The sequence below is a fragment of the Aptenodytes forsteri genome, unplaced genomic scaffold (assembly GCF_000699145.1).
Source record: "Aptenodytes forsteri isolate BGI_AS27 unplaced genomic scaffold, ASM69914v1 Scaffold173, whole genome shotgun sequence".
NCBI lineage: Eukaryota > Metazoa > Chordata > Aves > Sphenisciformes > Spheniscidae > Aptenodytes > Aptenodytes forsteri.
Genome location: NW_008794449.1, coordinates 2,911,757 through 2,939,696, shown reverse-complemented (window position 1 = coordinate 2,939,696; position 27,940 = coordinate 2,911,757). Strand labels below are relative to the sequence as shown.

At 47.0% G+C, this 27,940-nt stretch overlaps 1 protein-coding gene across 1 annotated transcript in view; it reads left to right on the top strand.

The window, feature by feature from the left end:
* Positions 1-27,940, top strand: part of PLXNA4 (plexin A4) — a 462,713-nt gene that overhangs the window by 111,688 nt on the left and 323,085 nt on the right. The gene's annotated exons all lie outside the window — the stretch shown is intronic.

Genomic DNA, 27,940 nt, shown 5'->3' with positions numbered 1-27,940 from the left:
TATGGGTATATGAGACCTTCTCACACCCATTCATCCAGAGGTTTTACACCCCTGTGTATTCACAGTAGAGCATTTTGCATGTATTATTTCTCCAACATTTGGGCTCCTCCTGCCTTCCCTACTTGAGTTCTGTCTTGATACTGTTCACTACTCCATACGGAGGGTTCAGTTCACGTGACCGCCCCATTAGCTGCTCTAACTAAAGCCTCAGGCAAATAGTCATTGAGGATTTATTTTTATTAAAAAAAAAAAAAAAATTCGGATTAAGTATTCTGATGAACAAGAATAACATTAGCAGCTGTGCCTGCTCAGCCGACATGATCCCATCCCTCATATCATAAGCTGATTGCCTGTATGGGTCAGTAAGTTGTCCCAGCAGCCCCTCTCCAATAATGCTTTGCACATTATTTTTATAGTACTGTTAGTTCATGAGGTGTCTGGGGAGGGCTGCAATACCTGGAGAGGCTTCACGGGTGCAGAATTCCCTTCTTCAGATGCCTTTGAGTGTCAAGTTGAACACACCTTAGGGCTGCAATTACAAGAGACCGCCTTGTGAAGGTCCCATGCGTGGCCAGTTTCTTGCTGCACAGAAGCACCCCCAGCCCCTGAAGTCCTGGGACGGGTGATGGAGAGACTGGGGAACCTCAGCTCAGGCTTCACTCAGTGAAGAGAGGACCTGGGGCTTTTGGCTTGTTGAACCTGAAGCTCTCACCTGGGCGAGAGCTGGGCTGCACCCTCTGATGGCTGAAAGGGAGGCACAGGGAGTCAGTGGAGGGGAACGGGGGGCAACAAAGCTGCCGTCACACGCTGGGGAGCAGGATACAGGCGATGCTCTACCACCATCTGACGTGAAGCTAAGCAGTTTACTTGGGTCACTCTCTGTCGTGGTTTAATCTCAGTCAGCAACTAAGCACCACGCAGCCGCTCGCTCACTCCCCCCCACCCGGTGGGATGGGGGAGAGAATTGGAAGAGCACAAGTTAGAAAAAGTCGTGGGTTGAGATAAAAACAGTTTAATAATTGAAATAAAATGATAATAATAATATGATAATAATAATAATACACAAAGCAAGTGATGCACAATGCAATTGCTCACCACCTGCCGACCGATGCCCAGCCAGTCCCCGAGCAGCGGCCCCCCCGGCCAGCTTTCCCCAGTTTATATACTGAGCATGACGTCACATGGTATGGAATGTCCCTGTGGCCAGTTGGGGTCAGCTGTCCTGGCTGTGCCCCCTCCCAGCTCCTTGTGCCCCTCCAGCCTTCTCAGTCGGTAGAGCATGGGAAACTAAAAAGTCCTTGGCTAGTGTAAGCATTACCTAGCAACAACTAAAACATCGGTGCATTATCAACTTTGTTCTCATCCTAAATCCAAAACACTGTACCAGCTACTAGGAAGGAAATTAACTCTATCCCTGCCGAAACCAGGACACTCTCGTTGCAAGGTGCTCGGTTATTACCTGAAGTGATGCCAGCCTGGGGAGCAAATCCCTTCCTCTGCCTCCAAAGCACACAGAATTAGGGCTGTTCCTTGCATGGAAGGTGGGCAGTCCCTGGGCCCATGCTCTCCCTGCCAGTTGGCAGCTGGCATTTGTGTTCTAATGTTCATATTAAAGATATCAACAGTCACCTTAAATCCTGCTAATGCTAAACTCTGAGCTGGCATCGGGCTGGTGACTAACTTCTGCTTCACAGGGGCTTGCCAAAAGCTGTGGGATGCCCTTTGAAGGTGGGGAAGCAAGCACCATAAAATTATGCAGCCTTATTAGTGGTATTATTATTTGTTTTCTGCAAACATCTGAGACTTTTCTTCATCCCCCCCCCACTCCCGTGTTTGAAAACGGTGGCAGCTTTCAGGAACCCGCAATCAGAGGCACCATTCAAGGCCCCAAACCACAGGTGAGCATCCCAGGGGATGCATTCTTGTCCCCTTCCAAGACGCATCTCTCCAGGAGGGCGATGTGTGTATCAGAAGCCACTCTGCCACGTAGCTCTGCTGCCAACAGATAAATCACAGCGTGGGCATGCAGGCTGGCAGAGGGGAGCGTCCCCCTGGGATGTCTCTGACTGTACTGTGCCACGTAGCTCTGCTGCCAAGAGATAAATCACAGCGTGGGCACGCAGGCTGGCAGAGGGGAGCGTCCCCCTGGGATGCCAGCCCTTGGCAGCTGGTCGCTAGAGACAGGGGAGAAAGCCCAATTTTCCAGGTCAACTGGAAAGCGGTCCGTACCCTGCAGGTCCTGGCCTGAAGTGTGGGAAGGTGGATGAGGTCTTGCTGGCTTGCTGTGGTCCTTCACTCTCTTATTTCTGTTATTTAAGGACTGGGTTTGCCGAGGAGGACACTTACCCGCTGGAAGTGGGCACCATGCCGCAGAGCCCGGTGCGGTGCAGCAGAGGCACCGCTGAGCCACAGTTTCCTGCGAGGGGCTGGTGTAATTTCTCTGTTCTCTGTCCAAAAGACAGATCCCACATCAGCATCCACAGCTTCTAGCTGAAAGTCTGGGGTTTTTGGCTTTTGGAGGATTTTGTTAGTAATCTTTTACAGTGTGTAAGGACGTGACTGTGACTTCTGTCCATCTGTCTGTCTGGGCTTTTCTCTGTGGCTTATCCCCAGGATATCTTGCATTTTTTTTTAGGACCTCTGTTTCAGTGCTGCAGACTAGAAAAATTACATTTTTTCTCTCTGAAATCTTCTAAGCATTTCTAGTGGATGCAGGATTTTCAGCTGTTTTCTCTCCATGGGGCGAACACTGTCACAGGGATGAAGAGAAGAGTGTATGTGTCTTCAGATGGTGATGGATGCAGTAGAAAGTGCTGCGCGAAGATGTTGCTCCCCCTATTCTGCAGGGAGAACCCCCTTTCTTCCGAATGGAGAGGAGCAGCTGCCCTGTCCCAACAAAGCAGCACTTCTCTGGTGCTCCAGGGAGTTGTTCCACAAACATCTCTTGGCCCTCTTGGTCACTTGTGAACAGGGCCCATGTAGGCATCATGATCTGTGAGCGTAGAGTTGACTAGATTTTAACAGGCAGAGTAATGAAAGGCTCTCCCAGCTTGGGGCAAGTATCCCATATCCAACACGGTCGGTAGGAGATGCTCATGGGAATGGGATAAGAGCAGAGAGTGGACCTGGTGCCTAAACCCTCAGCTTCCATCAAGAAAAAGATGAAGAATTCATGCAAGAAGTTGTGCTGGGACTGTCATGTTGAATTGCTGTGGACGATCTCCCACCCGTGCATGTGTTTAACCCCTTTCTGAATCCCTCCCTCTCCTTGGCCAGATCTGTGCCATCCGCGCCCAAGCTGCACCAGGGCAATACCTGTGCCATATTCTAGTGCGAGAGAAAATTGGAAGGAAAAATCTGGGCAGTAAAAGGAGCAAAAGTCCCACTTCTGACATGGGAGATTAAATAATTAGCAAATGTGGCAGGAAAGATGATGAAAAACAAGTGCAATGATTCATGTTTTATGTCTCCTACTGTACAAAACACTTTAAAGTGTCAGACAGCACGACAGTCACTCTTTAAAGCCAATTAAAGTTTTATAATAAATAGAAGCTTTTTTTTTTAATCTCTCTCTCCATGTGGTGGTGATGTAGTTCGCTGTAGAGAGCCTGGTGATGCATTTGCTAGAAATCCACAAACAAATGGGTACAGAGGCCTGCTTTTCAAAAGCCTCTTTTATGCCAATTATTTACCTTCCTTAAATTCAGCTCCAGTGGGGAAAGTAGCCATAATAATATCGTATTTTTTCATTGTGATTTTCATTCAAGGAGATTACAGCCAATAACCTGGAGAGGGTAGGGAGAGGTGCTCTCTTTTAATGGTTGGGTAAGGTGAGTCAGGAGCTCGGCGACCGGCAGAGCAGTACATGAGTTGGGAGCAGATTTTGGGACCCCCATTGCCAGGGAATTCATTTGGAGAACGCAGGTTGCTCTAAGCTCTGCAGGTGAAGGTGGGCTCGGAGGTCGGATGGGGGTCCAATTAAGTGAAGCAGGGTCATTTTGGAGGCCAGGAGAGCAAAGGCTGCAGGATGCAAGAGACAATGAGCTGGAATCTATTTTCTTTGTGCACCATCTCCAGGGGAAAGACTGATGGTTATTGACCACATGGACTGGCAATACTAGAAGATGCTGTAAATTGGGAGCAGCTCTGGTGGAGGGCGTGCTGAGGGGGCAGTGAGGACTCTGGTCATTGTAGCTTTTTTTCCTTCACCTCTAAGTTTCCCCGTAGGTAGCTCGGGCATGAGAAATGGAGCTGCTTGCACAGGACTCATTTCGCCAAACTCCTCTTTGGCTGCTTCACAGCTCATTGCTGTTTTGTCTTCGTATTAATGGTGCTTCTTGACAAAGAAAAGGGATTTCCCACCGCTCCAGACCCTGGGCTAAGATCAGGTTCACAGCTCTGAGTAAAGAGATCTTGCTTTCCCCAAGCCCAGGGAAGAAGCCGTGGGTGTGACTGCTCTTTAAGCCAGCGCGGCCTCTTCATCCTCCTCTTTTTCCATTTACCCTTCCATCAACGGCGCTCGTATTTAGGCACCTTTATCTCGCACATGCAAAAATACTCCTCCAACCAACTGAAATTTTAATCCAATTAACATTAAAAGAAAATGAAAGGACACTGAAATTGGAGGTCCCCCTTGCCGTAGCCACCAGTCCCCCTCGGCTGAAATATCTCTGTGAACCTCATCAGACTGTAGCCCGTGATTCCTTGAGCGGCGTCACTTTTATGTTTTGGAGTGGGCACCTCAGATGCAGAAAAACAGCTTCTTTGTCAGATATCTCCTCGGCTTTATTCGGGAGGGTGATAAAATTATTCCACAGCCTTCCTGCCAGAGGGGAGTTGGAGGAGCGGTGTTCCTGCTATTAGACAAAGATCCTTTTAATTGGATGGGGTGAATATTCACTCTTTAATAGCAACGGGGCTCTAATCCTTCCTTATGTGGCTGCAGTCCCCCTCCCGAATGGTTTTTAATGACCCGTTGTCTAGATCATTAATATCACAAGTGCTGACACTGGTAGGAAATACAACAATCAAAGGGAGACCCTGAGAGGTCCGGGAGCAACAACAGTTTCCGTCTCCCCTTTATTGTGGAAAACGTGGGCACGGGTGCCCTGCGAAAGCAAATCGGCAGCAAGGTTTTGGCCTCCTGTGGTGGGCGAGGGGAGGGTTAACTCCGGCAAATTGCAGAAGCTCAATTAGTTCAATTAGGAGCTTGAAAACTAAAGCAGCTCTTCCTGAAGCCTGTCTAGGACCATAGGCTCTGCCTGCAGGCTGAGAAGCACTCCCACACTGCCCTGTTCCCTGGGGCTTGCAGCTTTTGAGGGCAGCCTACGTTAAAGAGGGAAGGTCAGACTCCCACCGTCTTTACTCCACCCTGGGCTGGAGGCACTCCGTAGAAATCCATGACATTACACCAGCGTATTCTTGGAGGAAGAATCTGGTCCAGAGTCGCAGCTGGGGGAGGTTTCATAAATGGATCAGAAAGAAAATAGTAGAATCCTTTTTTTTTCTTAATTTTTCAGTGTTCTTTTGAGCGCCTTCCCAATAGTGCATCAGCAATAAGCACCAGTCACATCCATCCGTCCCCAACTGTAATTTTTTTGCTGTGTGACAGCACCTGCCTTTTGATAATCTCAGAAGGAGATGGGGGTATTAACGTAACAAATCTGCGGCTGTCTGGAGAGTACCTTGTTGCTGGCACGTCACAGAACGTGTACGTTGAGTGTTAAGTTCCCATTGCTCTAAAACCACCCTATGTATTAAGACCTAATGAATTACTACATGACAAATTAACTGGCTATTGCAAGGAGCCCGTGTTGGCAATGCCCTTCTCTCCCTCCTCCTGTGGCATACTGCATTTTGCAGCTCTTAGCCTCATACTGTAGATCTTGGGAAACACTTTGCAGTGACCATGTGTCATGGTGCGTGTAGTAGATGCTCCGCAGACCCCCTGCATTAAAGGTGCCTGTGGTGACAGGGAGCTGGATGTGACCAACGTGATCTTTTCTGATGTTTTTTAGGATTAAAATGGAAGTTTTTGTTCGTGGTGGTGGTGGGATGGTCCCTGGCTCTGCTGAGTCTATACCTGCAGCATCCCTGCGCTGGCGTGCTCTGATTTTGTGTGTGGTCCAAGCAGCATGACCCACTACAGAAAAAACTGACCCCAACCTCCTGGCCACTTGTTCTCAGATCATGGCACCCCCCTTGTGCTACTTGTGCAGCCAGGTCATCAACGGGTGTGAAAAAAATGCAGGGACTGAAATAATACACATATTTTTTGCTAATTCAGTTTCCGGCTGGATCAAGTTTGCTGCATGGCACTTGTGGGCACAGATTTGTGCTGACACAAGGAAAAGGTGGCGTGGGGACGGGGCTGAACAACCAAGACTGAGAAAGGGCACAGGGGAGGGCTCTGGTCTACCATACATTGCTACACCCAGGAGAGAAAAGCTGCTCTCCCTGCAACGGGGTAAGAGCCCAGCCGTACTCTTGACAGCTGTGGATGGGAAGGAGAAGTGACTTATCTCGCTGGGTTACATTAGATGAGTGAAAAGGGTTTGCCTAAGCGAGAATTTAATGAGAAAATAGGGGTTAATAACCTCCAAGTCCTGGCTATTCTGGAAATAGTAACTTCAATTTTTCCATCCCTTCCCATCTAAGTTATATGAGGGTGGGTACCACTCACCGAGGTGCCCCGGCTACAATCTCTCCCTGATGCAGCGCAGGATTGGGCTCAGAGCTATCATCTTCTTCCAGCGAGATACAGGATGCTGCTCTGGGGAGAAAATATGTTTACTCCCAAGCTTTCTTTTTCTTTCTAAGCTTCCCCCTGCCAAATGATTAACTTCCCAGTCCCCTTGCACCGCAGGCGGTGTTTGTGCAGCTTTTATTACCTGAGCTGCTCTGGGAGAGGAAGTTCTGTACCATCGGTGAACCACATGTCTCTCCAGAACATCTCAAGCGGCCGCCTGTCTCTCTTTTCGTGCTCATCCAGGCTGCCTCCTCGAGCCACTGCAGGAAGAGAGGCAGACTTTTCTTGCAAACCACAGAAAGATGCCTTTCTCTCCCACCCCTATCACTCCTTTTCAGATTCACGTGGCTGGCACCACTGTGGTGCACGTTGACACAACCCCTTTTGTTGGCCTGGCGTCCCGCGCTGCTGGATTAGATGCCATCTGGAGGCAGCCTGCCTCAGCCTGACAGCATGATAGATGGTGTCATAGGTGATGCGATGTTGACACCTGCTTATCTTTCTATGCCCAGTTGCCCCAACCTCGACACATTCATTAGATCGGCATCTGTTTGCAATCGCTTCTCAGCATCTGCTCTTGGTTACCATGGCATGCACTGAGGTGTGTGGACTGGCAGGGGTGGAGAAGCTGGGCTGTTAGAGCGGTTATGAGGTCTAAGCATGCTGCTGGGTTGATTTATAATTACACCACTCTCCTCCCACAGGCCCTCTAGCCTTGAAGGAGCTACTCATTTTAATGCATTCATTTTTCTGGAAGGTGTGAACCTCCAGGCTGGGGTTTTCTTTTGCTTTGTAAAATCAGGGACGCTTCAAGGTGGAATATTGTCCAGATAGTGGGGCCGTGACACTGCCCAGGGATAGCTCAGTGCTCAGGCACATCTTCTTTCTAAGCTGCAGAAAACAGGCTATGCTGGTTGGGTTATCATCTGTTTTCAGGCTGCGTTTGTCCTTGCACACATTGTATCACCATTATATTCTTGAAAACAAACACATGGGAATTCACACGTACCTTATTGTGGAGCCCAGAATAACACATGGGACCTTCTCTGTGTAGAGCTCAATGGGCTGTCGAGCTGCAGCCTCTAACGACCAACTCTTTCTCAGGGCAGAAATCTGTTAAGACATCTGCATATAACTTTCATATACAGGGAGCATACGAAGGCATGTTCTTTCCTGTGTAGAGCTGGAGGCAGTCCTGCATTTATCTGTGGCTCCTGGATTCTGGCAGGCTTCTCCACGATGAAAGGCTCCGACTGTGTCTCCTTTGCAGGTGCCATACACTAACTGTCTGCAAGCACAGACTTCCCATCAAGGGCTGTTGTATGGCCAAGAAACCCAGATGTCCGCAGCGTATGCGCGTGGTGGCTGCCCACGGCAGGCACAGTAAGTCAGATCTGTGTGTGTGCACAGGTTGCACGCGTAACTCATAGCCACACTGAGCGTTGTGGGATGCTTAAGGAGTGACCTAGATCAGCCTAGAAAACATATATGTGCCTTGGGGTCAAAATGGGAATCTAGAAGTCCCACCGGCTTGACAGATATGTTGATGCTGGCATGAGAGTTGGAAATCCTAAGAAATGCCACTATGGCTTGCTATAATGTCACAACCCTTTCTGACCCTTGCTATCCAGAAGAGCTCCTGCCTGTGTAGCTGTGCCTAAATACTCCCTCTCCCCGCGGCCCACAGGCATACAATGGAGAAGACACGCAAGCCCATAAACACACCAGCACGGTCTGTCTGGGACCCTGCTCCCCCAACCGTGAGCGGTGGGGTCTCCTTGGTAAAGATGTCTCTCACAAACGGTGCCTCCCTGGCAATAAGATGAAAGAAGTGAATGGGCCATGCCCTCTAAGAGCCTCTAGCAGAAAATCTGATCTTTGGGAGTAGTTATTGTAACTTTTTACAATACATCAAGACTAATAAAAGACCCAACCACACGAACAGGAGCCGCTTTATGGGCCAGCAGAGACTATTTCTTGACTTATTTGCTTGATCTCCTGCAAGCCAGCCTCTCTTTTCTGCCTTTGATGGCACTTTAATCCTCTCACCTTTTTTGCCAGGCCATGTTTAATCATAACCCATCAGTGGCGGCAGTTGAAAAGCTTGTCCTCAGTCAGTGATTGAGTGCCGAGCATTGTGGATACTGGCAGAAATGTTCAAGTGTGCTGGATGAAAGAGGTTCTGGGTGGTACCTGCTGGGCAAGGGTTAAATTGTACCGATGGGGCGGCATTAACAGACCATCAAGGCCATGTCCTGTATCCGGAGCTGAGCACCTGGCCTCAAATGTCTCCTTTGAGTTTCCAGTGCTGATGCTGTATAGATGATACTGATGAAACCCTGAGCACTGGCCCTGATAATTACTACAAACTAAACCAAGCTTCCCAGTCTCGATGCACTGGCTTTCCGCCTCTCAATGTATATGCTTTCTCCCAGCTCCCCCTGTTTAATCCACTTGATTATTTTTTTTCTTGTCCTTCCCTCCCCTATATACTCTGTCCCATCTTCCCCCATCCCCACCATCCTTCCCCTTTCCTTCATTTCCCTTTGCACTCTGACCCTGTAACGTGTGGCCATCCCTTCTCTGATGTTGATCCCTCTTTGTCTTCATTCATTCTTGTCTATTTTATGATTCTGTGATTCTATGATTCTTCCCTCCCACATCCTTCCCCCAATCTGTTCAAAGCTCCGTTCCTCTTGCAGACACTATCTCAGCTCTGGAACAGCACATGACTCTCCTGGCAGTCATTTTGAGCTTGGCTGCTGTCCCCAAGTTGTCTAAGGCTCTTCTGAGAATGATGAGAAGCTGCTGTGTGCCTTCAAAGTCACAGCTAATTGCATTAGCTCCAGATCACGTAACTCCTGTAGATGACAGCTGCCAAATTTAGGAGCACTAGTGAGGTCTTATAGAAGATGATGGGGATGGTGTGCTGGATTCCGCATAAAGGAAATCCTGGGTGCTGTCAAAGGCATTGGTGGTTGGTTCTTCTATTTTTTCAAGATGGTTATTCCCTCTTATTCTGTCTCTGGGGGGGCTGTCTCTATTATCAGTCCATTCTTGAGCCCAGCACTGCTCACCATCCCCGCTGAAAATGCAGGGTACGTAGGCGTAACAGTCTAAACAAGTTTGCCAGAGCAGTGCACACTTAATACTTTCATGTGGATCCAAGCTCGGTCTCTCCTGTGGCTGGATGAAGCATGTGCCTCCATACGGTCTCAGCATGCCACAGTGCAGGTGGCTCGCGACCACTCCTAGAAGGGCTTCCCGATGGCTGTCGCAAGGCGTTGTGGAGTTCATGGTGTATCTGTGCATAAATACAGTGCATTTGAGCTAAAAACACCAGGGCAGTGCGACAGCGTGCAAGCTGCATGGCTTGCATTGCTTCATGCCGTTCCCAAACCTGCTTCACCTCACAGTGCAGACGTAGCTCATTGTTTCTGTTCTTCTTCTCCCTGTTTTTCTAGTGGTCTTTGAAAACAAATTGCAGTTTCCAAACTATCTCAAAACCCAAAACACTTGCATCAGAGGCGTCCTGGTGTTAAATACTGACTTTGAGAGCCTGCTTCGCTCATCTCTGTCATTGTGCTTTTATATTCCTGAATTGGCAGAACTTAGAAGAAACAGGATGAAATTCATCCACCTCCCACCAAAACCTTGAGGTGGTTTGGACTAATACCATTTCTCTCTCCCTGTTTCCTTGCCACTGAAGCCATAGCTGGGAGCTTTTTTTCTGTAGTCAGTCTCACAAGATCAGCTGCTGTGTTTTCCTCTGCTGATGGAGGATATTAACAGTATCTGAACTTGAGAACATAGCATTCTCCAGGGAGGTCACACAGTAAGGTTCATGTAAGGTGGTATCCTTTTTCTTCAAGATCACTGATGATTATTCTCTCTGGAGCATTCCTCTAACATGAGAGCAAAACAAGCATCCACAATGCAACAGGAGATCTGAACTCCGTTCTTGCAGTGCTGAAATAAAGTTTATGCTCACCCCGTCCCTGTAGCTAGAGGGCAAAAATGTCACAGCTGGAGTGATCAGGAATAAGACAGAATTTTATCTTATGAGATCTCATACAGCTCTGTTTCACTTTATCTCTGTACCAGATACGAATTCACACCCGAGTATTGCAAAATCCTGTGGTTTAATTTGGGCGCAGTAGAGACATGAATATTAAGAGACAAGAATTAAATATAGCTGTTGGCCATCTGATTGCATGGCTTCTATTCTTCCCTGCACTCATATTGCTCCCTTTGGAGGAGCCCAGAAGAGATCTCGTAGGTCATTTAGCTCTGGCCCCATGGGAGGACCTGGGAGAACTGGTAAGGCTTGTCCACTTCCAGGTCATCTGAGGTCTCTGGGTCCTGCAAAGCAGGATGATTGGTGTGAATGCATGTGAAGGGACATGCTGCTCGGGTGTTCGCACCTCATTTCTATTTGCCCTGTTTGGAGACTACCACAAAAGATTTTTTCCCGTAGGACGCAGCGCTCCTACAGAGGATTTTTTTCAGATACCGCAGTTCATGTTCATTTTTACCACGAGACTGGCCTCTGAAAGGTCAGTTAATCTGGTCAGACAGAGAAATTATAAGATGGGGACCATGCACTCAGTCAAAAGAGCCTGGAGTTCATTAATTATTGCTGTGTGTATAGCCGTTGCATCTGCTGGATGGTTGCATCTGCAACCCAGGGAGATTATGGTTGAGATATTCCAAGCCACCTAACAGATTTAAGAGAAATGGAAAAAAAACCCAGGCAAACCCCTCCTGCTAGTTTGAAGGAAAATTATTTTAAATCCCCTAATCGGCTCTGAGATGAACCTCTAAGCAACATGTTCAAGGTCACACAGGGGGCCTGTCACAAGGGTGGGGGGGCTAATCTAGATCTGTGGGGCCCCAACAATACAGCATCCTCTATTCACCTGGCTTAGGGAACAAGTAATCCCTCCGAGCGGTTCTCTCCCCAGCTGGGGAGGGACCATAACCACCCTCCTTCCAGCAGGCTGCAGGGCCACCCCTCCATGGAAATCATCATCCACTTGTGGTCCAGCTGAAAATAAAAAAAAGACCCCAAAAGACTAAATCTAAAGAAAGTGCATGTAAAAAATTTGCTTAGCTCTCCATGTAGACGGTGGGAAGAAAGGCAGTGACCGCCCTGTCTGGACTGAACTGTTCCTTGCTGTGAATACCACTATCATGCCTCCCATGCTTTCCAGCCAGACAGCTCAAGTCCGTGTTAATCTCCCTTCCATGCATAAGCCTTTCCAAATCCCTTGGTTCACAATCCCCGGGTGGTGAGCGATCACCCTTGTTAGAGAAGGAAAACCGAGGTGCAGATCCCGCGGGGTGCAGATGTGAACACTTGACGGTATTTCCCTGCTTTTGTCACTGAGAACTCGTACCCAGGGCTCTCCGATCAATAATCGTAGGCACAGTTGCCGCTGCGAGGTATAAGTTACTGATTTTGTTTCTGCAGAGAGAACCAGGGATATAAATAGCCCGGTAGATACAGTTGTGGAACCAATCTCTAGCTATGGACTGTGTTTACATTCAGGGCAGGGGACGGGGATGCTGGGAGGGAAGCATTTCGAAGGTGACTCCCAGTTCTCCTGATGACTAATAGCTGCAAACTGATACAGCAGATTCTTTCCAGCATGAAGCAGACTGAGGGATGTCAGCAGTGCTCGGAGGTGATGCCAGGGCATTTCATGCCGAGGGGTTTCAGTCAGTGCCTACTGTACTGTCACATGGAGACAGAGCTGTTTAGCATCTATATCAGGCTCTGGGAGGTGAAGCTTGTGCGCTAGATGCTGCCATGGTCTCTTGGTATGAGGGGAAGGTCAATTAGTGTAGTTTACTCTGCATTAATTCTCCGGACATATGAGGGAGTCTGTTTACTGTATCCCTTTTTTTCAAGGGTGCTCATGAATGTTTGGAAAGTGCCATGAGATCCTTTTGTATGAACTGAATCCTCCCAAGCTGGCACTGCCAGATGAATTGTAAACAGGGAGAACAGAAAATTTAGTTTATAAGGGAGAGATTTTTAACACAGTTTTAGGGAGGGCAGCTATGATGTGGTTTTGAGCCATGATGGGCAAATCTCAGAGGGTTCATTAAGTGTTCAAGACTCAGCTCTTCTCTGGTGACACACAAGCCTTTGGGATATTTGCTGGTGAATCTAATGTGTCCAGTTTGCCTCTGAGATTTTTAGGTCTCCCACTGAGCCAGATTTCACATCTGAAAAGTCTTTCTCGTGTGCTCAGATGGCTCAACTTCTGGCTGAGATGGAGCTGTGAAGAAACTGTGAAAGGAAAAGCAAGATAATGGATCGGTTTAAAAACAATCTCGCAAAGCAGAGGCAGCGTTGTGGGGAGGGAAAGCTCAGTTTGCTTTTCGGGTCAGCTCTGATTTTACTTGTCGTCGTCTGGGCTTGGGCAGCCTCTGTAAAGACATCACTGTCTTAGCCTGGATGTGACTTGTTGATGTCTTGTGCCTTCCAGTGCCATCTGGACCACGTTTAGCTGAATACCTCAGGGGTCTGCAGCAAGCTAGAGATTGGTTGGGCAAAGCTTCAGAGAAATCACATCTTGGTCTTTGACAAGCTGTGCTCAGAAAGGAAATCCCACAGCTTGCAAAACCCCGATACCTTTTGAGGGTGCCACGGTCGTGTCATGTGGGCAAGCTGGCAGAGCTGACTAGCATGCCTTGAATATACCCAGTCAACCTCTCCGGGTATGTGGAGCATCTCACATTGACAGAGGAGGAGGGACATTTAAAAAGGGATAGACCCAACAAATCTGAATGCTGCTGAGTGGGAGGTATGAAGCCTGGACCAGGAATGGATCGGGATTATATGTCTTCTATTGTGAGCTGAACTCCGATTTAGACTTGCATGAAATTTGGAGAAGTGATAAGCAAAGTGTAGAGCCTTGCCTAAGCTCCAAGCCTGCCCTTTCTGTCTGTAGAAGCTGCATCCAGGCTGGAGCAGATCTAATATTTATCTGACAGCCCTGAAGTCTAGGGTTGACGCAATCATTCAATTAAGACTATACCTAAAGATGTAATATAGATACAGGCTTATGCTTCCCATCTCTAATTCCTCGATGTAGGAAAGACCCAAGCTTTGGAGAGACAACAGGCTCTGAATCCTGAATTTCACCATCCACCCTCTGTCCTTTTTTTGAGTCTGCTTCTTTTTCAGTCTGGGGTCCCCTTCCTGCTTCACTCCAGACAGAGCCACAGAGATTTCGCTGGGCACATTGGCTGTTTCACAGTAAAAAAAAATATAAACGTCTCTCTCACTTCAGAATTGAAGTGAGAGAAATTGTTGCAGAGCTGAAGCTCAGAAGAGGCTGGGTTAGACTGGGCTCACATCTGAAACAGGAGCCAGGCTGGAGGGAATACCATCCTTTTCTTGGTCCTACACCCTTCCTTGCTGACCTGGTCCTGACTCTTCCCTCCCTCCTGGTGTTTTCCTAATTGCCCTTTTCTCCCTTACTATGAGAGATTTAAGAACAGATCTTTAACACGCAGCATCGCTGACTGTTGGCTTCCTTACCATCTGGGAGGTGGTTAGGACAGTGAATCTTCCTTCATTTCTTGTGTGCATTCCCAGCACACCAGCACAGACTGGCGTTTCCCCCGGCCGCCCCTGCCATGTCTGCAGTCCTCTCTTTGGCTTGCAGTCAGCATTGGCTGTTGTCCAAAGACTCGCACCAGGTCCGACATCAGTGGGACAAACTGCCAGAAACAATCCTCAGATCTCCCTGGTCTTAAGCTAATTCAGCGCTCTCAATGGATTAATTTCAGGGCTAAAGACAGATAGGGAGAGCTGTAATTACCTCTCTCCCACACATATCTGTTCCCTGAGCTTGCACATGATTTTTGCATTGCAGAAAGTTTCTCAGTGGCTAAACTCCTGCTGTGCTAAAAAGCAAAAAGAAAAAAAGGAAAAAAATAAGAAAGAAAGAAAGGTTCAGTGCATCACTGTACAGACGAGAAATGGATCAAAATGGGGAGACAACCTGCACCTAGACAGTTACAGCTATGAATCACACCATAAAACCCCATTCCAGTTTGCTTATTTGTGTGCCTGGGCCCTCTGTAACAAACGGTTTAGATGTTAATTTGGAGTATCCAGACAGCATCTGGGTGCCCCAGCATGAGGCTTGAAGCATGGAGAGAAGAAACTCAAGGAGACTTGATGGTATGAAGAGCTCCCGGGGTGGAGGGGACAAGGAGACTGCCAGCTCAGCTGCTTCCCCTTCAGCTTGCCCTTGGGGAAAACACCCTGCGTTGCTTTGCTGAATGTCCCGTGGTCTGAATTCCTCCGCTGGGGTTGGGTTGGGGTACCAACCTCCCTGCTCGCTGTAACGTTGCGGCACATCCCCTGAAGCGTGGCCCGGTGGCCCTGCCGGCCTGACTCCAGACCGCTTGGAGAGCGAGGTGCTGTATCAAGCGACTCTCCTTCCAGGCACACATGCAGGCGGCTGTTTTTAGAAGCAAGCAGACGATGTGCTAATTAGAAACAGGGCACGAGGCATCCGGGTTGGTTTCAAGTGTCGCTCCTTTCATCAAGACTCAGATGGTAAGGGAGCTCCCTGGCTGGGGAACAGAGCATCTCCCTTTGTTGGGAAGAACAAAAGTCCCGCGGATAAAGCTGGGAAAAGAGCCCTGGGTCTGGAGGCAAATAAAGGCCACATCAGTTTTGTCAACTCTGTGGGAGGAGGAGGAGAAAGCTGGAGTTAAGACTTTGGGGTTGGTGGTGTAACCCCGTGGGTAGCGAGAGTACCAGGTTGCACCGTTGGACTCGATCCTTTACATCAGGGCAGGAAACCTTCTGCCCTTGGACCAGACAGTCGGATGCTTTTGTTTCATAGAACGTGGTTTAGTGGTGGGCTTAGCAGTGTTAGGATAATGGTTAGACTCAATAATCTGAAGGGCCTTTTCCAACCTAAATGATTCTATGACTCTGTTCTGTGACTCTGTGTTTCATAGGACCCAGCACTGCTCACGTCAGTATCTAGCGTTAATGGATGGTGCTGGGGTGTATGTGAATGTGAAGTTTGCCAAAGCTGTTATTCCATCCTCAGGAGGGGAAAGGCTTCCTGTGTCTGTTTTACATCGCGGTTTTGGCTGTTGAGCTTGACTCTGTCCTCCTGAATTGCTGATGCTACCCAAAGGCAAGCGTAGAATAAGTCAGGGGAGGGAGGGGGTCCAGACTTTTACCCTAAGTCTTAAGCCTGGATCCTGTTAGTGGCTCCAGACTCACCTCTACTTTGCTTTACGTGCTCTGTGGATAAACTGAAAGTTTCCTTTCAAACCGATTATCCTGGTGCCTCTCCTAAGGACTAAATCGTATCATGTAGGAACAGCCCATCTGGGGAATCCCTGTATATCACAAAAGGAGGAGAAAAGATTTGCTTCAATTCCTGCAATTTTCAGTTGTCTGTCAGCACAGGGAAGTGAAAATCTCTTTGTGGGCTTTGTCTACAGCCCTTTGAAGTCAGTGGGAAACTTCTGTTACTTCGGGAGGGTCCAGGCAATACGCAGAGTAATTTTCTTGCAGCAACACTGGGTGAGTTTTATTTCGATCCCGGAAAGCATCCCCTCCTCCTGCGAAGGCCCGCATCCACCTATCGCTCGCTCCTTCTCCCGCAGTGCCTTTCGCTTTCATATTGGCCATGTGAGTCCTATTAAAGTCTCAAATTTCCCCCAATGGTACCCGCAGGGGGGGTTCCAAACACACAATTTTAGGCCTTGTGATTGATAAGAGATTTGTTGGCAGACCCCACAGGGGAAAACGGTGAGAAAGAAATTCAGCCCTTACACCCAAGTCTTCTCGGTGAAGCGTTCGGCACCTGGATGAGGAGAGGATGGTGGTTCCCACGGGCAGCTCTGGCAAGAAGGGAAGAGGAATAGAAAGTCTCTGGGGGCTGAACGGGGGTTGCACCCCTTCACAGTGTGAATTCAGGCAGAGGCCCTTGATTTATCGTGTTCCTGATTAAAAAGGCAATTACATTTCCCTGATGGACACAGGTAGATGAATGACGAGCGGGTAAAGCAGCTTTCCCTTTTCAGCTCAGACCATCAAGCCGGTAGCTTTCACAAGCCCTCGGTTCACTTTGCCCTGAACCATGGAGTGGCACGAAATCCATCTGGCCCCCTTCAGACAGGTCACTTACTCCATCCCCTGTCCTCTCCCCAGTGAGCTGCACAAACCCTCTTGCCTCCTTGCTTTAAATACTCTTTGGGGTAATGGCTTTTCCCTCACTCTTGCAGCTGTGAGGTTTCTTGATGGAGAGGATAATAAGTATGTCTGCACTTCCAAAAAAACCCCAACCCAACACAAAACCAACCCAGCCAAAAAAGAAAACACCCAAAGGAGATAAAAAAAGAAATCTGCATTGGAGAAAAGTGAACTAAAGTTTCCCATGCAGAGCAGCAAGCAGCTCTGCAGCCTTCTCTCTGCCAGTGTAATCAGAAGGGCATTTCTTTTTTTGTAGGAGAGTGCATATCAGCACTTAAAAAGGGAAAATAAATTATGAGGAGTGGAGCTGGAGGCAGGAATCATCTTCTAGCAAAGGGGAATGAAGCCTGCAGCTCCATTTAGTTAATATGTTTTCACGAAGCGGGTGTGCTTGAGCTTTTTATATGAGCTCCTAAGCTGGCTGACACTGTTTGCAGGGAGTTTCTAGAGGTGGTACAACAGGGAGTAAGTCACTTGGAGAGCAGGTGTGTTATTTCTAAAACAAAGATTATGGTTTATGGCGTTGCAATTACAGAGTTCTTTCTAGCAATGTCATTGCAACTGCTGTTGGCTTCTGCATTCAGGCAATGTTTGGGTTTCATTTTGAAGGAGAAATTGATGATGCAGTTATTATCCCTTTGATGAAATCCCACTCTCATATAAAGGATGCATAAAGTTCTGTTCCCTGAATATATCTGGTGATCAAACAACAGGAGTGAGCTTGCTTGTGGTTCCTTTTTCTAGTTAGCACTTTGCCTAAAAACTTTCCCTCCACCCTTCCAGCTGTCTATGGGGACTCCAGCCTGATTTCTTTATGTTTGTCTCTGGCACTTCATCAAATCCCCAGCGTTTGAATCCATGTGCCTTGCAATGGGGCTGTGCCCCTGGGGCTCCTACTCCTGACTGACTCTGCACACGGACTTGGTTTTGGGCATTGCCTTCTATTGCTTCTTCTCTTTTCCTCCCCTGCCTGGGTCCTGAGCAAAGAGCAGTCCTCAGGCTTGCTAAATTTAATGAGGTTTCACTCAGCCCTCAGTGTGTTATTATTTATAGAGGCTTCCAGGAGGCAAACTTATAACTGATGTTCACCAGAGCAGATGTGCTTTAGAGAGGGTCATTGTATGCAGAGAGCATCTAAAATATCTGTTACTTTGAGGGAGATTTTAGGGCAGATGTTGTTTTTATGGACCCAATCCTGCTGTCGCCACTTTTATCAGAGCAGCTCCATGCCTGCCGGTCAGCTTGCAGTCTGGGGAGGAGAGGAAAACGCAGTTGGGCTTTGGTGTTTCCAAATGGCAGCAATTTGGAGAAAACAGATCTGATTCTCAGTGTTTCTGAGTTTTTAGCCCACGTCCGAGCAATTGCGTCCTGCTGGGGTTTGGCAATGCACGACCTGGGAGGACGGGAGTGGAAGGACAGGAGGGGCAGGTAATAGCCCTGGCACTGCTGCTTGCTGAGAGCTTTGAGGAAAGAGCATTAGGCAGGTCCCCATCTAGTTTGCTTGAAAAATCAAGTTACTAGAACTGGAGCTTAAAGCGTACTGCAAATACTCAGGGAAGGACTGCTCTCGCCTGGCTGCTGGACCGCAGGAGCTCTGTTGCCAGCAGTCAAATCCCCACAGCTTCCAGGAGTTTTGCCAGTTGTAGTCTGCTCTTGCTTAATAGAGACCTGAAGGTGCCTGAGAAATCGTAAGCAAAGCCTGGTTCCTAACGGTCGATCATACTGGAAACACAGTTCCAGTTCAGCAGCACCAAACCTTTTACGACTGATAATGGAGCTTCCTGATGCGTTCGACTGGAAAAGTAGAAACCAGATTGAAATAAAGATGCTACCTGCCTCTGCCAGGCCTGGTGAGTTGGTTCGCTACATTACGCACGGGGGCACACAGCCTATCTTGAATGCATCTGGCCTCTGCTGCTGTTGTTAATTCATCGGAGCATGTCTGGCCAGAGATTAAATAGCTGGATACCGGGCTAATGCATTGTGCTAGCTTCTAACTCCTATAGCTGCCGGACTGTTTCTAAGTCTTCCTTTCTTAAAGGAAAGAAAAGTTAATTTTTGTGTGTGTGCTCTTAACCCAAAGTTAAGAAGTTTGGCCACATCATATAACCAACCTGACTAGTTGATTTGACCTCAGTGGAATCAAGTGTGCAAGAGAAAGCTAAGACTGTCCATGTATGTGAACACAGAATCAGACTCTGTGTCCTTCCTCGAGGTTTTGATAAGAGTCAGTCAAATATTATCTGTCTAAAGTAGCTTTGTTCATTATTATTATCGTTTTTAGCACAAAGCCAGCTTTTTTACTGAACGGGTTTTATTCTCAAAAGAATGTGGACTATGCAGAGATTTCTGGTATTTCTATCAAAAGTAAAAAAAAAAAAGGAAGAAAAAAAGGAGGAGGAGAATACTGAAAAAGAAAAGATACCAGCTGAGAATGGTGATTGCTGTGGTTTGGTTGCGTGTCCTCCTTTACTCCGGGAACGTCAACCCCCAATAAACTCTTTCTCCATTTGCCAGAGAATGACACGATGCAGTGTTCCCTAGCACTCATGTGATGTATCATGAGGGATAGTGTTCATCTGGAGACCTTAGGCTGCACAGGGGCATGGAAACTCAGGATAGTGAGTTTGTTTGGGGGATTTCTCTGGACATTTGCCTCCCTACCATGTCCCTAGCATCTTTCAGCTTGCCATAGCTGAAATCTGTTCTTACTGTGTGTTTTTCAGCAAATCCTTTTGCCTCCCTCTGCTTTCTGTAACCCCCTTATAAAAATTGCAATGCCCTGGGAGAAGTCCCACGAAGCCTAGATTGTCTCTGAAAGCCTTGTGGTGTCTCCACAAGGGCTCAGTCATCCCACACCTTTGCAGTCCATGGAGAGGAACGGGAAGTTCTGAACAGCAAATCGTCTCATCCCAGTGTCGGCATCTAAAAGAGCTCAGGTGGATGGTGCCCAGAAATTGCCCATTTCTCTGTTGCCTGTTGAGGGAACTGAGCAACTGGCTCGGATGAAGAAATGCACAGTGGAGTCTGAGTTTAGTGTTGCTAGACGTAGCTAAGAGGTCTGATGGGGTCACTGGGGGCTTTGGGACCAGCATACCTACTTTAACGCCCACTTGCTCGTAAGCAAACCACCAGCAAAAGCTGAGAACAAACCAGCCTCACACTTTCCTGCTCGTGACCCAAGGCCAGGGGCCCATTTCCATTGATCCACCTGGTGCACATCTCCACTTCCATTTCCTCTTCCGCCTCCGTGGTCCCAAGCTGAGCTGCTATCCTAAATTTCAGACAGAGGCTTTGCACATAGAAACAAGACAGACCCTGACGTTGTCAAGGCTTTAGTGCTGGGTTAAGACTTTTTCCTCTGATTGCCTGCGGTCCGCATTCAGCCCTTCTGCCAGCCTAAAAAGACTTATATCCTCCGTGCCCCGGTGACCTGGCCTCAGCACCTTTGCTGCAAAAAGCTTCCCAAGTATTGATCGGGAACATGATGAGGACACTTTCCTGCCTGGCCGTTCGTGCGCACGACACGTACACGCGCACACATTGACATGCAAGATTTCCATTTCTGGTCTTAACCTAGGCATTTACAATTCCTCTCGTGCTCCTTGTGCTTTCTTCTTAAAGAAGGCAAATAAAAGTGTGAATAATCAATTTCCTAACTGGAATTAAAAACGGCTCCAGTTAAAATAAAGGAAAGCGTGAACCAGCATGTAAAGTAGGATAGAGAGGTTATCTGAGCTCCGATTAGTATCCTGCTCATGTAGGGGAACAATTAACGTGTGCATGAGAACGATTAAGCAGAAGGTAAATTACATGAAACGCACCCATTCCACAAAGCAGGGCGGCTCGTGGACAGGGCTGCTGTGACAGTTTGTATGGCTCAGTTGAAACAGGGCAACGGCTGCCAGGAAGGATGTGGTTTCTCAGTTTCTTAGGGCTACAGGCCAAAATAGGGTGGTAAAGATCCAGTCTCATCTTGGGCTTTTATCAGAGGTCGAGCTGTTCAGTCCAGATAAAGGAAGATTTGGGACTGGGTTTAGTGAGCTCTTTAAAGGGAGGATGTAAGTCCTCTTGCTTCACATGAGCTCATGTGGAGCATGATGTGGCTGCTAGACCAGGAGCTGGGAATGGGGTTTTGTGGCTGGTGTGACTAACTGATGGATGTTTCCTGGGGCAAATCTTTCCCTTTGATTCCTCTCCTGGGTAGAGCAATGAGGATAATGGCTCCTTGTCAGCTTGGGATGCTCTTTGAAATATTCCTGTAAAAACTACGAGACAAATGGGAAACATTACGGCAGCTGTGGCCAACCAGCTTGTCTTGGGAACCTGAGGGATGAAGGAGGCTGGGTGTCGTCAAACCCTGCTGCTGCTGTGGTGGGGAGCAAGCCCTGGGCTGGTAAGACAGGTCATGAGAGCTGTGGGCTGCAAAGTGGCCAAGTCCAACGGTAAAAGAGAAAACAGTGCAACAGGAGGTGTTTGGCTGCTTCTCCATGTGGAAGATTTCCAAGACCTCTCTAGTGAGACTAGGTAATGGATTTTGAAGGTGATCTCAAATATAAGAACGACTCCGCTCATTAAAGTCTCCATAGCCAGTGTAGCAAATCACAGCAGACGCCTTCCAGGAGTTTTGACAACAGACATCAACCATCAAGAAGGATAAAATAAGGACAAGTCAAAGGCTAGTATTGATTCTAGGAGCCTTCAAATTAAATCCTTGTTGGCCCACTGAGCATGTGGAGCTCAGGCCAGTTTCAAAATGCCTGTTCTTTGTGGCTGTAAGGCTCAGTGATATATATCCATTTAACAAAAAAAAAAAAGAAAAAAAAAGAAAAAAAGAAAAAAATAGATTGACTCTTGCTGTAATCAATAAATAGAGAAAGTGCAATAGAAACAAAGGGGTAACGGGAGAAATGTGTGTGTAAGGGGAGCCACTCCACTGACATTTGTCATGAAAGGGCATTATAAATGAAGAATAAAGACGAGATCATTTTCAGTAAAGAAACATTAAAAAGCAATAATAAGCAAGAGCCTAATTCTTAAGTGTAAAAGTTCTCCTAATGAGGGCTTTGTGTGCATTAAAAATATTATCTCAGTGCTGTCAGATAGTTTTAAGGTAAAAACCTACTTTGGCATGATTTAAAGAAAAGTCATGATTTTATAAAGTCTCCCAAGTCTTCCCCACCCTTTTTTTTTTTCTTATTTGGAATTAAAATGTTCCTCTGCAGGTCTGGAAAACTCTCACAATAGTACAGCTCAGATCAATCAGAATAAGACCCTGCAACTAGCTGAAATCGGCCAGCCTCGTCTTATCGTCCCTGCAGAACAAAGTGCAGAAAGAAACTCAATTCCAGCACTGCAGATAGGGTAAATTCAGATGCAAAACTTGCAATTTCACAGCCTTGTTGTTTGCAACTTTCTCATCATTTATGGCTCATTAGAGTGTGATTTAGAGAGTGCCTTGTCCAAGTGATGTCCTCATCCACGGGTTTAACGTGAGCTGTGTGTTCCTAGTCTCCGGAAGTGAAATGTGCCCTTTTCGCCTTCTCAGGAATTGGTATATCTCCTTTTCTTTGCTGCATTTGAGGTCTGGATGCAGACTCTGCTCATATTCTGCCGTGGGGGGTTGTTATATGATTGGTCTCACATGGAAGGCTTTTATAATAATTTTATATGGGGTCAAATGGCAACGAGGAAGGCTGTGGACCATCAAACTCACAGGCCTTATGGAATGACCTCTGTAATAAAACTCTACCATTTCCCTTCTGACAATCCCAGGGGAAGAGGAGGAAGAAATGAAGAAAGAAAAGAAAGAAAAAAACCCCCAGAAACCAGAAAGAGCTCTTTCAAAATTCATGAAAGAGGAAAGTGAGGTTTTGTTGACATTCATGTTTGATGAAGAGCAAGCATGCAGGCAGGACGAGTTGCTCCGTAAGCAAACACTGCTCTAGGCTGTATTCCACTCTTCCTGCTCAAATCAAGTGATATAATTAGCTCCTGGAAACTTCAAAGCATGGGGTGCAATAGCAGGGGTACGAGACATGCGATTCCTATTTATCAGGTGGGCAGCATTAGGCTTTGGGGAGAAATCTTAGATGGCAGTGGAAGAACAGTGTCTTGGGGTAGGACTTCGCTTTGTGGGTGGGAGAGGAGGGGGGTAATGTAAGGTCTGCACGACCTGCTGCAGAATCAGAGAGCGGAAAGGAGTTGATTTCATCCTTTGCTATTCCCGTATGAAGAATGAAAGGGCAGGGGATGTTAAGTAGAGTCCATTGAATTAGATTAAGGGAGATTAGCTCTTACGCTGTTGCTAGACTGGGATATCAGTTGACCAGTTTTTACTAATTTTCCCTCTTGGGGTTCAGCGTTATCTGAGATTGATCGAAACCTTTGGAGCATTGTATCAGGAAGGCAACTGCCTCCCGGGCCTCAGATCTAACCAATGCAATTCTGAGTCTTGATGAGTTGCATCTTGCTCAACGCCCTTTCGGTTATAAAGCCTGTGTTCACTTGACACGGCTTGAAAGGTACTCATTCAAAAAGACTTCCTTCCTTCCAGACGTATTTTGAAACCAGAGCAAAGTCTGAATGAGTTGTTTCAGCAGGTTGATGGGTGATGCTGTGGGCTTGGGATACCCCATTGTGTCTATTGATCCAGGAAATGGAAAAAAGGATTTTAAGGTTGTCTTTGTCTGATAAGATATTTTTTTTAAATCAGGGGAATAGAAAAGAGTTCTTTTTAATCATTTTGCTTAGCTGTTGACACATGAATGTTCTTCCAGAGTATAACAGAGTGTGAATTTAAAGGGAGTGAGTTTTTCCAGAGGACAAATCCTTAGGGAGGCAATGCTTCCACTGTTTTAATATGAGGATGAGCCCCTGGTTAAGGCTTTGGGCTGCAATTTAGGAGATCAAGGTGCAGTTCCCAGCTCTGATGTAAAATATCCATAGCTTTTGATATGTCCCCAAAGGTCCTATGTGTTGCTGGCCAGGACCTTTTACAGAAGTGCAACATGGGTGTAAACTAGCTCAAACCAGAGGGTTTCTGTTTTGCCATAATTATTGCAGCTCTGCAAGGAGCAGAATGAGTGCATTGGGCTTTCATGGTTGAGACCGTTGTCACCTATCTGTGACATGAGATAGTCCTTCCCTCTTTGCACATTTGCCCACTTGGTATCTTCAAAACACTACGAGATATATGGCAGTCACAGTTGCTTATTAAGGCTGTGGTTCTGCTTTTGGAAATTACTGAAGAAGAATGTTTAAGGCTGTTTTTTTCTGCACCATCTGGGTTCCCCTTCTTGCAGTTGCGTGGAGCGGCACACTGATGGAGGTGGTGTTTTTTTCCAGGACAGGAGGGAGGCTCAGGACCAAGCAACTGGAGGTAGGGAGCTTTCAAGTTGGCCTTGCTACTGAAGGAGGCACCGGGGAAAACGCACCTTGTATTTCCAGTGGAGACCTGCTCCCTCCACAAGCCTCCATACCTTATTGCAAAGTAACACTGAGAGCAGGAAAGCAAGACCTTCTGGGTCCTCTGCCAAAGACCCTGACATTTAAACCCTGCTCTGCCTCAACTTCCCCACCTTCACATGCAGGACAGGGTCTTGCTGGCTTTATAGAGGAGGTTGAAGTTCCCTCAGGTTTGTCAGATGCTTTGTGATCAGAGTAGGTGGGGCACAGCTGGGTGCTCAGGATTTCTCGCCTTCCTTTGCAGCCTAAACTAACCCGCTTGGGTATTTCCTTTGTGCCCATATTCATCAACCTGATCCGAATGATTGCACACTAACCTCCCCAAACACACAGTCTGGGCTCTGGGTGGGCTCCTTTCCCATTTAGCAGTCTGTCCCGGTGCGTAAGCAGTGAAGGGGGCTGTTTTGACATTGTCTGGGATGACCGGTCAATACAGATCCAGGAAGTCCTGCCAGTTAATCCTGGTCATCTCTGACTGTGAGATCCTATATTTGGAAGCCTGCAGCCACGGACAGAAATTGCTAAATCAATGCTCAGCAGGGCGCCACAGCTCCATTATGTCTTGTTTAACTGCCCCCTATGTTCTCGCTTCTGCAGCAGCCACCTGACTATGCCTTCTGTAAATGCATGGAGAAATAGCACAGGGCAGGGAATGTTGCAAATAAAATAAGAAGTTGGCTGGACTAAGCTTTACAACCAGAACAAAGAATTTGCTTCGGTGCTGCATCAGCTCTGGAAATGCCTCTTGATGCTCTTAGGAACATGCAATTTAATGGTGTACCTCTTTAATTAAAAAACAAGCAAACAAAAAACCCCAAAAGCCCCAATGCTCTCGAGTGGAGCTATCGCAGAGAATGTTTCTCTATACTGAAATAGATCCCATTTCAGGAATATTTCCTTCTTAAATATCTGTTGACTGATGCTGCGTGACAGAGGATCACCCTTGGAACTATAAGTGAACTCCACTTATGGAATTGTATGTGACAACAAAAATTAGTTCATCAGGACCAGTCATCCTAATGAACGTGATACCCCTATCCTAATGAAAACCTTAAGGAGTTCTGTAGGGAATAGACCTGGAGTAGTTTACAAAAACAGATACCCTTGCAAAATAAAAAATAATTCAAAAAAACCAACCAAAGCACACAAATCAATCACATGCAAAATCTTGAAACATTATTTTTATTATCATTTCTTTGTTACTTCCAACAAAGGAAAGTGAGTGTTGATTGTATTCTCCCCTTCACCCCTCGCCCCTTCACGGCTGCATGCATGTCTCTGATTTGGGCTGGCTGGCTGGCTGATTAATTGAATATAGTAAGGTCTTTTCAGATCTTGGAAAAGGAAAAAAAAAAAAAAAAAAAGGAAGCGTTTTCTTTTGCTGTTTTTATCCCCCCGTCCAGGGCTTGACAATCCACCCCGTCTGTTCCAGAGGGCCCAGACCACCTGAGTCTAAGTTTAGATCATATCCTGCTACATTAAACTCCACACATAATACGTTGGCCACATGGGAAAATTTAAGGAAAATGAGATTTTATTAAAACCAGGAGACCGCCTGACTGCAGGGGGATATAATAACAGTGTTATGAGGTTCTTATCTCACATGAAAGTTTCACATTTCCCTGGTTTCCTTTCCTTTATGCTACTGTGGCTTCCCCCTCCCCCAATTCCATATGGGTGTCTAGTTATTTAATGCAACAGCTAAAAAGGCAACACAATTAATAAGAAAATCATCCAAAATATTTTGTTGTTTAATGAAGGCCCCATAGACTTTTTAAGTTACCTCAATGGCATCAAAGATTCCCACTGGCATCCCAAGCACCTGATGGGTCATGCAATCCACCTTCCAAGAGGGAAGAAGATGCCATGTGGGAGAGCAAAGCGGGTTTGTACGTCAAGAAGAACGGCTGATCTTGTGTGTTGTGGCTGAATTCCTTCTGCTTTCACATTTTCATATCTTTGAAGATGTTGCTCAGTAAGACTTTTGCAAGTTTTGAAGGAGCCAGTGGGCACCTGGGCTTCAGGGTCAACCAGGCTTGCTGTGCCCCTCTGCTGATTTGCTCTGAAAGCACAAAGAGGTACTTTGCTGGTAGGCTGAGCAAGCCTCATCACGCAAGTGTGTTGGAGCTGAAGGGGTCATATGCTTCACGGAGGGAGCTTTAGATTTCCAGTCTTCCATACCTCCATGCAGTCAGATGTTCATGATCACAGCTGAGTGTCCTGTTCTGCACTGGCCAAACCGTCAGTGACCCAAACAGGGTCACTGACCCTGTCAAAAGTTGTAGATGGAAGTGAAAAACCTCCATAATTCATCTTCCCAACAGCATGATACAAAATTCCCTGGTGAACTTCCTTCCTGAAGCTTGAGGGTTTTTCTGTCTCCGCCTTCCCCCCGCCCCCCTTTTATCTCCTTCACTCGTGTAATTATGGAAGTCACCAAAATTCACTGAAAACCATGTACTTCATCACCTCTGTCTTTGGAGACCCTCCTCACCCTTCCTCAGAGGACATCCCTCCAGCACTTCTCATAGGCGCTCTGATACATGCGTCACTCTGCCCCGAGACTGTTGCTTTAATTATACTCCTGAGAGCCACGTGTTAGCGAGGAGCTGTGCGAAGACTCTCTGGAGACAGAGGCAGGGAAACCCCTGGCATTCCCAGATAGTATTCCAGACAGGTGAAGGCTGCAAGAGGATTTGCTAATAAATATTGTTCTCTATTTCTTCTAGCAAGGAAGGTTTTCATAGCGTTACTGGGCTACATCTATGCTTCTTCTTAGACCATTCCCAGGGCTTTGCCATGGACGGATTAGGTATCAGATTTGGCATTCTGAAGAAATTATATGAAAACTAAATGCTTTTGATGAGCTTTATGTTCAGAGCAATGCATTCGGGGCAGAGAACATGCATTGGCTATACACTTTGCACAGTTATTACTTTTTATGAGTCCAAGTTACTTATAGAATCATAGAATAGTTTGGGTTGGAAGGGACCTCTAAAGGTCATCTAGTCCACCCCCCCTGCCGTGGGCAGGGACATCTTCAACTAGAGCAGGTTGCTCAGAGCCCCGTCCAACCTGACCTGGAATGTTTCCAGGGATGGGGCATCCACCACCTCTCGGGGCAACCTGGGCCAGTGCTTCATCACCCTCAGCGTAAAAAATTTCTGCCTTATATCTAGTCTAAATCTACCCTCTTTTACTTTAAAACCATTACCTCTTGTCCTATCATTTACCTAGGATCTTCATCTGGAAATCTCCCCTAAAGCTCAGGAAAATATTTCTGACATGGAAAACAGTTGGCAAATTACTGTGTCTACTTCAGGACGTAACAAGATCTGTAGCTCTAAAAACAATTTAACAGCAAATAATATCTTTCAGAAAAAAAATATCAAAATCAGAAATGTGACAGCAGCTGAAGTACAAATGCACAAACCAGCTTTAAATTGGCCAGCTCAGAGGGCTACATGTTGCTATGGCTA